Source organism: Acartia tonsa, chromosome 5, assembly GCF_053477335.1.
Source record: "Acartia tonsa isolate MP-2025a chromosome 5, ASM5347733v1, whole genome shotgun sequence".
In the NCBI taxonomy this organism is placed as follows: Eukaryota; Metazoa; Arthropoda; class Copepoda; order Calanoida; family Acartiidae; genus Acartia; species Acartia tonsa.
In genome coordinates, this window is record NC_137264.1 from 28,691,954 (window position 1) to 28,709,344 (window position 17,391).

At 32.9% G+C, this 17,391-nt stretch overlaps 1 protein-coding gene across 1 annotated transcript in view; it reads right to left on the reverse strand.

Annotated features, from left to right (window-relative positions):
* Positions 1–4,662: 4,662 nt before the first annotated feature.
* The window catches only part of LOC145320299 (carbonic anhydrase 2-like), a 39,517-nt gene continuing 26,788 nt past the window's right edge, over positions 4,663–17,391 (reverse strand). Inside the window, exon 15 of the mRNA XM_080162714.1 lies at positions 4,663–5,406. The gene's annotated coding sequence lies outside the window, so the exon portion shown is untranslated. The remainder of the gene's footprint in view (positions 5,407–17,391) is intronic.

Genomic DNA, 17,391 nt, shown 5'->3' on the forward strand with positions numbered 1-17,391 from the left:
GGTACTGGTGATAGTGATAATCATAATCCTACTGAAGCAAGTCAATCTGTTGGTACTGTTGTTGCAACCCTTTCTCAACCTGTTATAAGTACTCCAATCAACAGTCCAACTGCTGCCAAGGAGAAGAAAAGTAATTTAGATTTATAGATTGCTAGATTTATAATAACTGTTGAAAAGTTTTGAAGACTTGGAGGTGTTAAATTTAAGCATTTAAGCAACAGTTGTGGATAATAAGACGTCGGAGAGTAGTTTTGAAGCTTAATTTGAAAATTGAGGATTCGTATGTCAAGGATAATGAAATAACATTGAGTTAAACGAAATATGTTGATATTGTAACATTTTGAACAGATGTGCACAGTGTGCCAGAATAACGTAAATAAATGCACAGTGAGTCAGGTAGCTACAAAGAGATGTATTTACATTGAAATAACATTGAGTTAAACGAAATATGTTGATATTGTAACATTTTGAACAGATGTGCACAGTGTGCCAGAATAACGTAAATAAATGCACAGTGAGTCAGGTAGCTACAAAGAGATGTATTTACAGTTGTCAAAATGAGAGGTATTTAGTTGATAGATAATGATATACAGAGATATACACCATGGGCTAGAAGCTATTGTGAAGTTGTGCAGAATTTTAAAATAGCATGCATTGTATCTTAAATATATTTATGACTGATAAAACGGATATTTGTAAGTTGTTAATACAGTGGGCAGTTAAAGTAAAATGCTGGTTAGTGAAATTTTAGCTGTTCTAAAGAAGGCGGGGCTTAAAGATGATGTGGCTGTTGTAGATTTGACTGCCAGGTTGGATATCTTACTTGTCAATAGCTGGTGTTTTTGTCGATAGTTAGTATTGAAAAACGAAATGGATCAGATTTCGAATCAATCTATGGCGAAGGTTTTGGTTGCTTTTGTTCGGCTGCAGTTGTCTCTGTGTTTGTTGTTTCTGTTCATTGTTTTCAACGTTATCATTGGTTGGAGTGTCGACAGTAGCATCATTGTTATAACAAAAATCATTGGCAGTTTCTGTATTTTGAATGGCATGTCGATTTTTGGATTCTAACAGAGATGTTAATAGCAGTTATTGTGGTTGTCATTATTAGGCTTAAGTCATGCCTGACTATGCAATAGATATAATCTCATGGATGATAAATGTGAACAGCAGTTCAGATTTTTGACCTGAGACCTCAAACATTTGGCAGGTTTGGCTACTAGAATGGTTGAGTTAGATGCTCGGTTGGCTAACCTGCAGGATCAGCAACGTATTTTGAAATTCGATCCCAATTTTTTGAAGAGATTGGAGGCTTCTTGTGGTGGAGGTGAATGGTGAATGGTGAATGGCTGTTGTGTTGTTTGAGAAAATCACAGTTGCTAAGTGGAAACCAGTTTATAACTAAGCTAAGGTCAACTGGTATGGTTATATTGTTTGTGGTGTTGTAGCATTGGTATGGTTATGTCATTTGTGAGATGTTGATGGATTGATGGATAATGATGGATTGATGGATATGAATGATACTACTATTATCAAGAAAAATTTGGCAAAAGAAAATGAATATTATGATCAATGATTATGAATAATTATAGTTTTATGTGTGTTAATTCATAGTTTTATTTTATGTGTTAATGTTTAAGTATTTGTTGAGGCAGTAGTAGTCTCGAAAGGTTTAATATTAATGCTTTTATAACAATGCATCTCTAATGACATGTTTTTAAATCAATGCATTATATGTTAATCAATGCATTTTCAATGTTTGTATGTTAATCAATGCATTATATGTTAACCAATGCATTTTCAATGATTATATGTTAATCAATGTTTTTTTTTAAAAAAAAATAATAAAAAGAAGAAAAAAAACACATAAAGAAAAAGGAACATATAAAAAACACAAAAGAGTTCTAAGGAACCAAAATAAAAAGAATAAAAAATGATTATGAAGTGTTTAAAGATCTGGAAATAAAAAAAAAAAAAATAAAAAAATATGGCAGGTGTCATACCAGATCAATTATTATCTATTTTAATAAGCATTCAATGCTACTTATAATATATATATGATAATTAACATGTAACAAACATATTGTTATATTCAATCTGAAATATTACAGTTTCGAAATTCATGTGCATGTTAAAGCCAGGGAGAAATGTGATGTATAGTCCCTTTCTTCCTGACTTGAGAGCAATGTATGTATTTTGTATATTAGCTTTTAGTTCTTGTGTCAACCGTTTCGGAGCAAGACATTGCTCTGCAACTCGGCACGAACATAAAAGTGAATACTTGCTATTATATTTAATATTATTATTGTATGTTTAACTTGTCTTGAATTAATACACTTTATTAGAATATTTAGCTGTTTGTTCTTGCTATTACTACACGTCATATATATTAGATGGGCATATATAGAAGGAATCGTCACTAAAAATTTCAGCTGTCTATCTTGAATAGGAGCCGAGAAAATCACGTTTCCCCCAATTCATTAATTACGGACGGACATTGTGAATTATAGAGTAGATTCGCTACTAATAATGAGGAAAGAATAAATTGCAGCAGTCAATATTCAATATTGCAGCGGAGTAGAATTTTTAACAATCTATAATGATTGTAAAAATAGAACTGACATAACATTTGCAATTACCCCGTTTTTATACAAAATTTCATTTAGATCATCTGTTCAATAAAAATTAGATCTACTCACTCTTAAATCGAGGAATTAATTCCAAGAATAAAAATAAAAGAACCTGCCATAAAGGATGTTTTTTCAACAATTGACCTAAATTCGGTTGATTCTAAGTTAGAGACTGATTTGATTTAGATTAGTTTTAATTGAATATTATTGAGTTCCTTCGTGAGGTATCAAATATTCATACATACATCAATACATACACAAAGCCGCGCAATTACTTATAACATTTAATATTTATCTCTATTTTCTTTGCATATGATTATTTTATCATTTCTAACTGCTTCGATATTATTGACCCTGATCACTTTGTATTAATTTGTGAAAATTACGAAGCAGCTTATAATGCCTAATAAAAAATGACGTCATACAATACAAATAAATCAAAATTAGCTATAATTGATTTTATTTCTCTTTTTTTTAATGATGACAAATTTGTTCTTGTTGTTTTGTGTGACCGGTCATACGAGAATTATTTGAAACAGGTGGAAAAATACTAGAGTGTAAAAAAGTGACCTCGTTTTATTGATCAATCATTTTCTTTAATTCTTTATAAAGTTTCTTTAGGGGTAAAAAGTAAAACAGTTTAGTACTTTTCATATCGCAGCAACTCAATAATCAAAGATTCTTACGTAGTGTGTGTTCTTCATCATGCATATATGGTGATAATTCTAGGTTGTCAAAGCTGATTCTGAAAATAAAATAAACATGTAATGTTGAATGTATTTATTATTGCAGAAATATATGAGAATAGGGATTAACATTTCATTCAGTAATTTCTTTCTTCTATTTTTACTGTATTGTAGTTTCTTTTTCTCTGACATATTAAAGATGCTGTATATTTTATGGACTATTTTTCTCTATAAATAACGTGGTGAAGTTTTGTTGACGGATTGCAAAATAACTCAGAAATAGGTGGACTGAATGGGTTGCGTTTTTCAAAGAAGCAGTGTATAGTGCATATAAAAAGTACGTCATACAATACAAATGACAAATACATATCTAAATTACCAATGGCAGGGCAGTATACATTTTAATTGACAAATGGTAGGCCAATATGACGTCATTTGTATAGGACACAATAAAACGCTTAATTTCAAAGAAACTTTAGACAAATCGTAACTTTTTTTTTGGGTCATGCGAAGGAAGGTTCTAACCCTGCGGGGCAATCACTTAACCTAATCTAAAATAACTTTTCAAAAGCTGCTGAGAAAATACGACGAAACCCGTAACTACGTTTCCTTCACATGATCCCTTATTTTATTGGTGTTGTTTACTTTACTTGATATATTTCATATATACGACCTGTCAGATTCATTTCATGCTGGTTATTACCTTTCACTCCTAAATCTTGGGATGAAACAAAAAAAAATATGCCATGTAATGGAGAACCCATAATTTGTTTGGGATATCATTATAATAAAGATAGACAGACATCATACTTCTTGTTCATTAAAGTATATAAAAAGAATTGCGTTGCTTTAATTGAATTGGTAAATGTAAGAGTGCATTTTTATGACAGGGTAATTAAAAAAACAGTTTTGAATGTGGCCTTATTACAGTTACAGTTCAAAGATGGAGGGGACATTGTGCTGTTTATTACGCTAGTCCTAATTGTTTTATAAAAACGAATTCTTTATTGTTAGCTAAACAATTTTGGGGAATCTACTGAATTTTAATTGGTTAGATCATTAAGTTGAGTATTCAAACGTTTAAACAACTAATTGTAATCTAAAGAAGAGGTAATTTTGTGTATCATAATTGGAGATGCACATCAATCGTGTTTTTTCCTTTGAGATCCCTTGTTAGTGTCCCTTTAGAAGACTATTTATCATAAGGTATAACCAACAAGTGAAATAAATCTATAAAAATATTTTGGGGGCAAATGGAGTGGTCGTCAATTTTACGATGTGTTGCCCCCCAACGACAGCTGAAAATCACGTATCGGTTTCGTTAGTTTTTTCAAAATAATTTCGTTATAGGTATATGCTGATTTATTATTTTAAAAAATGTTTAACATATTTGCAACAATCATTTTATAAAATATATATAATTTTTATGATATATACATGAAATATAGATTTATGTAGATTAGTAAAGGACTGTAAACTCTTAAAATATTATAAATAAATTTTTGCCTTAGGCAGCTTGAAATAATGGAGAAAAAAGGATCCGCTTAAAATAATACAAAATTGTCTTTCTCCAACTTTCTACCTAATATTTTTATGTGATGGAATTCTTTAAATATTTCAAGCATCACTTTTTTCTGGCAATAAAAAAAGTTAGCATTTCAATACTCAAAAAGAAAGTTATGGCTTAATTTTTTTAAAAAGTTTCTTAGGTGAACAATTAAATAAATTGTTTATTGTTTTATTTAATAAAATGCATTCGAAAATTAATAGGGCTATTTCCCACGAAGTGCCTGTCATCTTTACTGACCTAAAGCAATACCAAACAAACGAATTTAATCCTCATCCCATTTAATTATTTTTTTTCAACAGTAAGAGGGGGAGGGGAAGGGTGGCTTAACAAGCACTTTATGGGAAAACGCCAATAAATTTTTAATCACAGATTATTAGCATACATACAATATGTAAAAGAACTATGGTTATCAACTTAAACACAGTGTGGCAACATAAATCAATATTTAAAGATTATTTGCATATTAAAAATATCATATATCTTCGTTTATTTTCTTTCAATTCCAGTTTATTTACTCCTTGACCTGAAAGATACAGATGTTAAAATAAATTTATATCATTATAATTAAAAAAAAGGATGACCAAATTAAAATACAGCAAAGTTTAGTTTGCTTTATATACAATTTTTGCACTGTCTTTGTCTAAATGCACATGGTAAAATATATTTTTGCGTGTATTTTAATCCTTGAAAATCAAAGTATTGAACGGACAAAATTAGCTATAAAATTGCAGCGCTTCAAACAAAAATAATCCAGTGGCGTGCGAAGCACTTTGTCTAGGGGGGGGGGGGGGCATTTTTTAGATTTTGTAAAATTTTGTCTCCCCCTAAATCAAAGTGCCCCGGGGGGGCATTTTGATTATATATACTAATTTTAAATAAGGGCGTTTTAAGGGGCGGGATTATTTGATTATGGGCCTTCTAGTCCTTATCCCTTCTTCCCCATCCCTTCCCCCATCTCTATTTCCCATTTATATCCCCCATCTCCCCCCCCCCATCTCTTCTCCCCCATCCCTTACCCCCACCCTGCAATGACCAAAGGGAAGGGAGCTAGAAAGCATCTTCGAAAAAAAAGTACAGAAGATAATTTAACCTCCCCCCCCCCCCCAACACAAAACATTTTTTATGGGTAGAAGGAGATGTTATAAAATCTAAGCAGGAATGATGAATAACCCCATTTAAAAAAATTTGGGGGGGGGGGAGATAAAAACACTTATTTTGGAAATAATTTACCAAATATTAACCTAATATGTAAAACTGATTTTAAATATTTCTTTATTGTATGACAACAAGGATGACAACATCTTAAAGTAGCAAAGCACAAAAAAATCATTAATAAGAATACAGACAAGTAGATTTAAAGAGCATCTGTTGAAATAAATATATATTTTATGTAGAAAAAGTCACAAATCCTTTTTCCTGTATGTTGTGTGATGACAGTCAAAGTAAATTACATACTGGATGCTCGAAACAGATTTTATTTTTTTAAATATTATAATCCACAAAAAAATTTATCGTACCATAAAAACCAAAGATATAAAGAACTATGTAAAAAATAAAAAAAATTACTTGTCCTTTCATCTACAGATATAAAAGAAATATGGAAAACTTTGGGATATAGTCTCTTTTGTGGCAACGCCTCTTAAGGGGCATTTTGTCGTATTTTCATAGTAGCTTTTAATAGGTTATTCTAGGTTAAGTTAGGTCAGGTGATTTCCCCGCAGGGTTAGGCAATTGGCCCTGCAGAGGCTATAAATAGGGAAAAAGCTACTGTGAAAATACGACAAAATGCACCTTAAGAGGCAATGTCACAAAAGGGACTATACCCGAAATTTAAAAGATACAAAAATAGCCAAAAACGTCCTGAAAAGCATACCGACATACATGAATTTTTAATAGTTAATTATACTCCATAATGATCGGAATGTTAACATTAAGTTTTAGCCTTCTATCTTTAATTTGTGAGTGCGAATGGGGCGTTTGTCCAAATTTAGGTATGGAGACCGCTCTTCTATGAGTACTACTAAAACCTACTTTTACTGCAATACACATAGACATTCTCATCGTCGGTTCGTCTATTTAGAATGCTTAACCCTCTATTCCCACAAGTATAATACAAATTTGGTTGAGCTGGTGGAAGCTCAACAAAAGACCCACGCGAAGTATTATATTGCTTTAATCTAAGAATAATTGGTTGGTTTTGATATTCGATCGGAATTATATAAGTATATTAAGTATTAAGGAAGGAAAATGTTTTTATAAAGTGTATTTATATTACAAGTGAATAAGTTAAGTATGAAAATATTTACAGGATAAGTGTTAAAATCATAAGTAGTGTAGGACAGAAAAGTGCCCTAAGTCCCAAGCAGTGAATTGTGCTAAGTGTTAGAATTCTAACATAAGGCCTAAGCTCAATTCATGCTAAGTACTAAGGGTCCTAAATTTAAACTACAATGCATGCCAAACAACTAAGTCATTACCTTTTAAAGCCAGAAGAGAAGTTAATGGTAGGAGAGTCAATGAATAACTAACTTATTTTAAGAGGTACATGCTATAACATCAGTTTAGAACCAGGATCTTAGTGTTTGTCTGTGCAATTAAGTGTCTGTATGTTAATTTGTGACGTAAATCAGACATGGTTGTAGGCATACATATTTGTACTGATTGGTTACATAGTTACTTTAACAATAAACATAATGTCTTTAATAAACATATAATATTAATAAATCACATACAAATTACCATGAATAGGCTAGCATTACCCATATATGGTGTTATAAAGGTAAAGGTAGGCCTATGAATGCATAAAAGGATACAAATAATGCCTTGGGCCTAGCTAAAGTAATTGTGTCTTGTGCCTGAATGCTACTTGATAATTGCAGGGGCACATCAATCAAATATTTAGATTCTACTCTATATAGTGTTAACTTTATATCAAGCATAGATAGATAGTCGGGATGCGAAGCATTTCTGTAAAAGTCTTATATGTACGTTCAAAGAATTTGAAAATTGAGGATCGCATCTCCAGTGGGGGTAAGTTGTTAAAAAAGAAAGAAGAGAAAAAGAAAAATTTTAGTAGTCCCATTAGAGGCATATGTAATAAACTATAGGCATGTATAATAAGCTAAGTTAAATACGCTTTCCATTAAGAAAGTAAGCTTTGCGTATTTTCATAGCTGGATATACAAGATGATAAACCTCCCATTCAGAATACATTCTTTTCTTGAAGGGTTTGGTTTTATTCAATATTGTCACATCAATAAATGTTTTTGCTTCTGTTGTTGTGGGCAGTTCAGCTTCTTCTGATGATGAACTGGGTAATGAAGTAATCTCTTTCGAAGAGTAGACTGAGGTTGGTGGTGAGGTAGATATGTAGCTAAGGGCGTCCACTTGTGCTACCTCGTTGCCATTCTCGTCCAAGGTGATTGAGTGACTTTCCAGGTCATAGCAGAGTTGGGTGAGGTCATCGGCTGAGAGGGATAGTGTGCTGTTGGAACTACTATCACTGTTGGTCTCCACTCTACTGTCTGCTCTGGTATTCAGGGCTGTATTTAACAAGAAATTCCGGATGGTGATGGACAGGTTCTCTGAGAATCCATCGTAATCCGGTGTGGTGATAATGTTGTTGTTCCCGTCTACCATCTCAAGGTGTTGACAGGTACACAACCGTAATCCTTCCAAGGTAGGGTGGTGGTAGGGCTCCAATACTCCATGGTCATCTAGGTTATCTCCAGGCTGGTCCATGGTAGATCCTAAAAAGAGTTAGTGCGCGTGCTCCAACCGGTTCCTTGGGGTATCCTGGCTATGGTAATCTAAACAAAAGAAATTTTAATAATCTTTTATTAATCATTTTATCCCTGGGATATTCTAGAAATTCTTTTCGTTACAGATAGACCTATAATGGATTGATTAGTTATCTCGATTTCTGTTAAATATAACTGTATCCCTGAATGTAAATAATATTTCATATAAAAATAAGTACAATTAATATTTACATATCGTATTAATTTCTTTGGCTAAGTTATTCGTATATATGTATAAGTATAAGGTTTTACCAACAATAGTTGGTAACCCTGGTTTGTATATTTTGTATATGTACATATGGTTTATACCATTTTTGGTATTACCTGTATTTCATTTTAATTTTAATATGAATGAATTTTAATCAATTCGAAGCTAATATCTTACGTTACATCGCTGCTACGTATATCTATTAGACCTAATGTCTATGAAATATATCGTTCGACATACGTAATTAAAATTTGCGTAACAATAAGTTGTTAACCCTTTGTTTATGTTTGGGCGGTCAAAAGTGATAGGGGTTAGATTTGAGCGAGGCTATAAATAGCTGGCGGCCCAATAATTCTGCTCATTTTAACAACAATTGTCTTTGCGTGCGGAGCTTGCGTTCGAATGTTTAATTTTTACCGCTAGTTTTTAAGAAAGTTTATATAAAAGTGACAAAATTTAGTAAATCGTTTGTTTTATATAAATGTTTTTATGTTATAGATTGTTGATATGCTCATTATTTCCATCGTTAGCCACTATTTAAAGACTCAAGAAGGAATATTTCTCCGTCGATAAGGCTTTTATCGCTATATTTTGATCAAAAGTGGGTTAGAAATAATATGGGCATATCTTCAATCTACGACGATTTCTGTTTTATAAAATAATTGCAGTTTTGATAGGACATATCTGAGTCATCAGGTAAATGGACATACCTTGGTTTTGTTTACGTTTTCCGTCTGCAAAAAAGGTTAAGTTTACCCATCGTAAATATATACGTATATTGACACAGATATGTTCCATCATTTTATTCGCAGTTAGCTTTTGATTACAGCATCCTTTTTGTAATCAAAGTTTATCGAATATTGACTTAAATCTTCTAAAATAAGTTTGCTTTAATTTAGATTTTTAAAAATAAGATTTTTGTTTACGTAATTCAACCATAATTACTTTTAATTAATAGGTTATATAAAGTTGCGTTTTAAGTAACTCAACTATAGTTACTTTTAAACGGTCGCTTATAAAATTTATATTTAATTAGCTCAATCTTAGGTACTTTTAAATAAATAGTTCATAAAATTATGTTTTAGGTAGCTCAATTATAGTTACTTTTAAACATTGAGTTATGTAAGAACAATTATGCTTAGTTAGCTCAATTTTTTTATTTGCTTGATAAATCATAAAGAAAATGTTTAGATAGCTCGACGATAGCTATTTTTAAGCGTTGAATTGTGTAAGATTAGTTATACTTTCATTAGCTCAATTAAATCTACTTTTAAATGATAAATCAAAAATTTAATGTTTAGGTAGCTCAACTATAGTTACTTTAAACACTAGATTGTAAAAACTTTTATGTGTACAGTCTCTTTCATAAAATTAATTTTATTATATTGCCTTTCAGAATCATTAGTCCCCTTATTAAATTTACATTTGCTCATTATGTTCATACCGGATAGCCTAGATGCGCATCAGAGTATCAGGGAGAGATTCGAGGAGTCGATGAGAGTGGCTGCGGCCACTCTTGCCAATTCCTCTCTTCTCGAGTCCTCCCTGGACGACTCGGATACAGTGTACAGCGACGCGTCCGAGGTACCAAGCCTCGCCAGCGTGGATGACTATGGGAGTACTTATAACACTTCTGAACCCGAAGGGTATCAAGGGGAGATGTTTGGCAACGAGCATCTCTCATTGATGCTTAGTAGGACTATTCAGATACTCTGGTCTCTCTTCGGTTCGGTGATGCGGAATTCCTGCGGTGACATTGGAGACAATGTTGTCGGAGGCAATTCTGGGTCTGCCGAGTCGAGGAGAGACCAGAAGACGAGTCTGGACGCAATCAACATGAGTGGCTTGTTCAACATGTTATTGGGTTTAGGCTTGTTGTGTTGTGCTCTCCTAGTTGTCTTCTTTGGTGCCGTGGGGCTTGAAACTTTACATCGTTTAGATGATGCCTCGGACAGGTCGCTGGCTCGCTGGATTCGAGATGTATGCAGGCGCATCCGTGATATAGGCGTCCGGACTATTGAGCTTCTCCCCTGCAATCACAGGACTCGGTCTGGTGTTGCTTTGCCAACTGTGGAAACGTCAGATACAGGAGTGTATGAGGCCACGTCCTCTATGGATGATATTCTGTCAGACACACAGGTGAACTTTTCTTCTTTTGTAATTTTTTTTTTTTTTTTGTATGGCCACCCAGTTTGTCTATTAAAGCATCATGTCTTTGCAGGATTGTTCTGTCCTATCCTCACTTCCTCAACTTTGACTTTCGGCTCTTCCATATATATCGCTCACCGTTTGTCTCAGTTAATGTCACCAGAGAAATCCGCTGGGTCACCGCAATCAAATTGAATACCAATTGACTTAGCTAGGGTTTTAATTAATATTATTTCCTTCTAGGAATATTGAGAGAGTCTGCTCATGCCGCACGTATCCCATTGGGGTTCTCTGAAGTTGTTACAAAACTTATTTTCCTTTTTTGTTTAGGCTCCTTCTGTTAATCCATCAACTCCAGCTGAGGTGAGGTCTGTCGTCGGGAATTTCGCTGTACACAACCTGTCTCCCATCGAGGATCGGCCAACCGGTAGTAATGTGCCTGCTAGATTAGACAGCCCTTCAGGAAGTTTGGGTTTCCGCCCGTTGATCTTTGAACAACCTGAGCGGCTCCATGTAAGTATAGATTTATTAGGCCTTTCTATATTAATTTTCAGAGAGAGGCTGTATCTAATTTTTCTTTGGGCACATTTCTAAAGGTGTTTGTAACTAATCTTTTGATTGGTAGAATGTTAGTCTTAAAACATATGGTCGTGTAAGCATTTTTGAACCGTTCTAAGATTTTAATTCTATCATAAAGTGAGTTGAGTCATTACTTAAACATATGGCTTTTCAGGATTTTAGGCATTCTCATTTCCTGATTTTTTTGAACTTTGTTTAATGTTGCGAGTAATACTAATAAGACTTATTTTATTTCAGGCTACGAATTCAGTTAACCTGGTGCAGCACTATACAACTATGCGAAGGTGTAGCCGGCCCAGTACTGGAGGGTCAGCTGAGAGATCTAGCTACAGCTCATCTTTATGCCTTAGTCGCATTGATTCTCCATCTGCAGCAGACCTATCAGCGGTAAGTTTGATAAATTCTTTTAAAATTCTTATCTTCGAAGGTTACATAACTTAAAATAAAGAGTTTTTGTGAGCTCAGCTATGCTTGTAGACAGTAAATTATTTTAACTATAATTTTGTCCTTTCTTAATGGTTAATATTAGGACTTTGGATAATTTATTTAATAATCTTTTAGAATGTCAAGATTGCCTATCAACCTATATGGATAGACGTTATTATATTTCTCCCGAATATTTATTAAAACCTTCTGTCTATTTAATATTCCCTTTATTTATTTTAGGATGCGGAAAGTACAATTCCCCTGGTGGATGTTTTCGAGATTGACATCCCACCCAGCCGGTTCAGTTCTATGAGCAGCGAGATTCAGTTCCCTGTGCCAGAGAGAGTTATCGGAGGCTTAGAGCGGCTGCGCCTTACAGTACAGACCCCAACCCCTGCCCTCCCGCCAGAGACTGCCTCAGAAACGGATAGCCTGAATTCGGCTACGCGTTCTTCAGATAATAGCAGGGAGGAGTCCGACGCTGAGGGAGTCCCTCGGCGTCGGGGTTCTGCCTGCCCTAAGCGTACGCCCTGAAGTGGCAATTGTTAGCTTGGTCGTAGACCCACAATTTTTAAGACAAAGACCGTTTAGACAAATGTGACCAAAACTTTTATTCCATGTAACTAGTCAAAAGTGATCACTATTTAGTAAAATATTAGACGTTATGACTTTTATACTGTACAAGACCAAATAATTTACACCGTTGTCATTTTGTTATGTATATACATTTTAGTTTGTAAGGAACTTAGTATGTAAGGAAAAAGATGTAAGGTTGTATTTTCTTTTGCCATAACTTAAAACTTCATTTAATCTCAATTACTTTCTCCATAAATGTATTAATTTTCTTTTGCTCAATAGTATATTAACAACTTCAATTACAGCCTTATGTCGCAATTTTATTCATTCTCGTTAGCTTTTTAAGGGTTATGTATATATAGATATTTAATCGAGCTTGTACCTCAGTACCTTTTCTCTAAAAGTTTATATCCATCCCTGTGCATTAATCGTGAACTTTAATTGTGCTGTGATATAGAGAGGACCTGTAAATAGCATATATATTTTTTGTAACCAATATCTAAGTAGACTGAAAGACTGACGCTAGACAAAGTTATATAAATACGCTTATTCAAGTACTTTAATAGATCTCATGTTAAGGCTGTCTGCGATTCTAATATTCGAATAATAAAGTAATATCATTGATCGGATGATTTCATTAAGGAGAATTTGTTTATTTGTTAAGGCTTAGAGTAAATAACATTTCCTTTCAAAAATAGAGAACTTAACATCCCTTTAAATCTTAATACAATAGTCGTAAAATCTAATTTTCGGGATAAAATTTTCTTATGTCCTTCTTTAAAATTAATTCTAAGTTTTATTTCCACCAAGTAGAGTTAACCTGGTTCGAATAGAGTCGTTGATAGGCTATGTGCCTATATATATATATACAAGTTTTTGCATTTAGCGCCCAATTATTCGTTTTAATGATCTCGAAGTATACAGCTTATGTCCAAAAATTATATTAACTAAAATTTTAAAACTTGTCAGAAATTTTTCTCATTATCATAATTTTCCAAAGACTGTAAAATAAAAATTTATATTTTGTTTTCTAAAATTGTTAAAAAAAATTTTATATTTTCGCCAAAGAGAAATATTTGTCAAAATTTTATACTTTTTCTAAGGATTATCTACCTTTTGTTAAAATAAATATAGAGATTTTAAGTAACATATATACTGTTATTCAATGATTTAATATATGTCGTGTAAAATTCCCATCCACGTAGCTACTCTATAAGTATTACTCGTTCATTTGTCAAGTTAGTAAGATACATAATTAAATTAAATTGTTACCTTTATGAAGCGTTTAGCCTAGCTTAAAATTCGCTTATTTTATGACAATTTACATAAGCAATAACGTTACCTGCTTTTAAGATAAACCGTACAATAATTACATAGAGTTTTTTTTTTTTTTTATAAGAACATACAAGAATATGAGTATAGTATTATATATACAAGTACAAGAGTTTTATGTTTCCGTTTAGCAAAATCTTTTATATCATTGGGGAATGTCCATAAGTCTTTTTATCTTGTGTATTAGAAATCAAACCATAGGTATCAGTTTAACTTATATGTTTATCTGACTATTCTGTTTGAGTTTCTAGGTCGATAACTAGCGGTAGTTGCGGCGGGGTGACCTCTCCTGCCGTAGATTACCGTTAAGTTATGATGATGTGCATCTGGTCGTTGAGGAATAAGCGTTCTGCCACGTATACGCAAGCTCCTCTGAAATACTCGTAATACCCTCTTTAAGAGTCTGACTAAGAAGGTTGTGAACCTGTCTAATATTATAACCATGATAATTGTTATCGACACATATATGGCTATTTCTTCTATATGAGCGAAGATGGTTCTAATAGTCAATGGTTCTTTAGGTTTAGGTGGGCACAATGATTCCAATGCAAATGGTAAAGTCCGTGCTGTGGTCTGTCTGTCGTAGCCTAGTGCGAACTGTGTGATTGTATCTCCCAATGTGAGATTATATGATCCTCCTGTTATAATAAAAGGAGTAGATGTAATTGTTATCGATGCGTTCTCTAAACTTTGGTTGGTATTCTCACTCAAGCTATTAAAAACAATTCCATCTTGCACGTGAGCATAAGGATAATTTTGTTTTGCCAAAGGGCAGTGCTTGGTTATCAATGTCTCATTAACGCTAAGTAGTCCTTTAAGGCATTGGTCAGCCTCTACTGGTAGATAAGCGTTATAGTAAGATTGTCTGTATACTCTTTTGGTTTTATCCAAATAATAAATGGAATCGATGTAGCATTCATCAAAAGGAATTGGTGCGTATCTGTAGATTTTTATTGGCTCAGAACTTAATTCCATGGATAGTATAGTGGTAAATGATGTTGTACCACCATTTAAACGGCTTTGGACTTCTAATCCAAGGTTATGAATATAGTCCAGTTTTAGCTCTTGTCTTACAAAAGTTTTAATAGTGTCTGTGATGTCCGTCTTTGCAAGATCTTGAATTAGAGTATGTCTAAAGTTTAAGTCTGCTTTAAGCTCCTCTAAGCTTACGATTGCTAAGTTGCTCATGCTATCAACGTAAGAGTATTCTGCTGTTTGCACAAAGTTAGCTGCTTTGGCATGAAGAAGTATCCCACTTACGATTTGTGGAACTATTTCCGCAAGCAGTAATTGTGTAAAGTCAAACTTATCGTGATCTAGCTTATAAGTAAGTTTGTTTACGTTATTAGTCACTTCAATGCGGTTAGAACTTATTAAGGGAGTTACTGTTTCAATAGCTTCCTTGATTGTGCAGATAAGTTCCATTACATCAATAAGCAAGTTCTTAATCTTATTGGTATATAGCTTGCCTATGAGTTTAGTTTGCGCTGAGGTGAATGTGCGTCCATCGTAGTTAATGTCTAATTGAGTCTTCAGGCCATCATAGATTGCTATTTCAGGCGCTGTATTGCCTACAGATATATCAACTTGAATGGATTGAATTGCTACAGCTGTGTAGCCTATATACTCTCCACTTTGATAGTGAGTGGGTATCAAGTCTGTCATTGTGTTTGCTGTTGTACTATAGTAGTACATACTTAGTATTATTAATATTATCTTAGGATACATTGTTAAACAGTTAAGTTTATTTAATAAATGCTTATATCCACAATCAAAAGTTACCTTTCTGATTGATACACTTACACTAATAAATAAGGTCTTCACTGCTTGGAGTTCTATGATAAACTAACTTATTTTCCAAAATCTATTTATTATCCTACTTTTGCTACTGCTAGATTCTGAGTGGGCGTTTCGGTTTCTAGCTATAATTAAAGTTTTGACATATTTTTTGTATGTAGATTGGTTATAGGCTTAATAACTAATCAAGTTCATCTCAATTCAAGGCATATATATAGGTTGTCTAATAATATTGTTATGCTTGTGTAATTTACCTAGTTTATATTAGATGTTTTAACTCAATTTTGTATATATTGGATTACGCAGTAACATGCGTATATTTGTACAGTTTGTATTACTCGTTTGACTCTGTTTAGACTATACAGATTCAAAACTTATACATATACAATTTTCCTTATATATATTTTTGTGTATAAATATTTTTGAAGGGATCGACTTATTAGTCGACGTGTATTGTATATGGTTGGTCTCCCCTTCTCAAGAGAGAAAACGTAAATTTTACCACTGGATATATAACCTTGAGTGGGAAAATTCTACATAAATTATGATATCTCAGTTATCAGATTAGAATAACATATTATCATATTGTTCACGAGTTTACAGGGTAAACGGAAATGTAAGTGATTGTTATGGTTGTGAACTTGTGCTTTTCAAATCTGATATTATAATTTATGTTCAATGTTTCTTAGAGATAAATTCGGTATGTTGTTTAGAATTATAGATTTAGTATCATTTAAGCTTGAGTTTTAGTTATAATGGTATTCGCTTTCGCTGCTTATTTGTGCATAAAGAGATGAGTGTGCACATATTTCTGGTTGCAGATTTTTGCTTTAGCCGGAAATATAAGCGGAAGCGTATTCCTTTAACCAATGTAATTATCTTTTAGTCCATGAGTTTATTGTAATACTTTATAATTACTCTCTTGTATCCTCTGTGAAGGTGTCAAAATGTTCGTCAATTGGTTCGAGTCTTTTGATTTTGAAAGGGTATTTAAATTGCCTGTATTTATATCAGAGCTCCTTTCAACCATGCTATTTTGAAAACTTGCAATTAACTATATATTGTGAGAGGATACATGTGAGGTTAGAGTTGGTCTTATGTGGCTAATATTGCTTTAACTAATCCTACGATCTTTTTGTTAGTTTACATTATATTTTTACATGTTTTAGTTGTAATTGCATTCTTTTAGTTAGCAACTAAAGCAGGTTCTGATAATTTTTAATACTTTTTTCTTTAAATTAGAGCGAAAAGTCTTATTTAAACTTTTAACTTTTCCTTGTTTATCAGAAGTTGCATACAACATATAATGTCGCTAAGGGAAAGAAGAGCAAAAGTGTTCTCCTCTTATGATATGAAATATAATATAGCTTATATGCGTTTTATAATAACTTAAATATTTATGGCATTATTATTAATTGTGTCTGTTTTATAACAGTCTAAATTTTACATTGGAGCAAGTGCTTTAAAAATCAGTCTTAATGAATATTTGTTATTGGACTACTTTTAGGCTTGTTAAAATAGCTTTTATATGTCCTGGTTAGGAATTGATGCATTGTCTTTTCCTCTTAAGAACAATATTGTTGTCTCAGTTTTAGGATTAACCAAGTAAGAAGCCAATTCTTTGATATATTTAAAGATACTA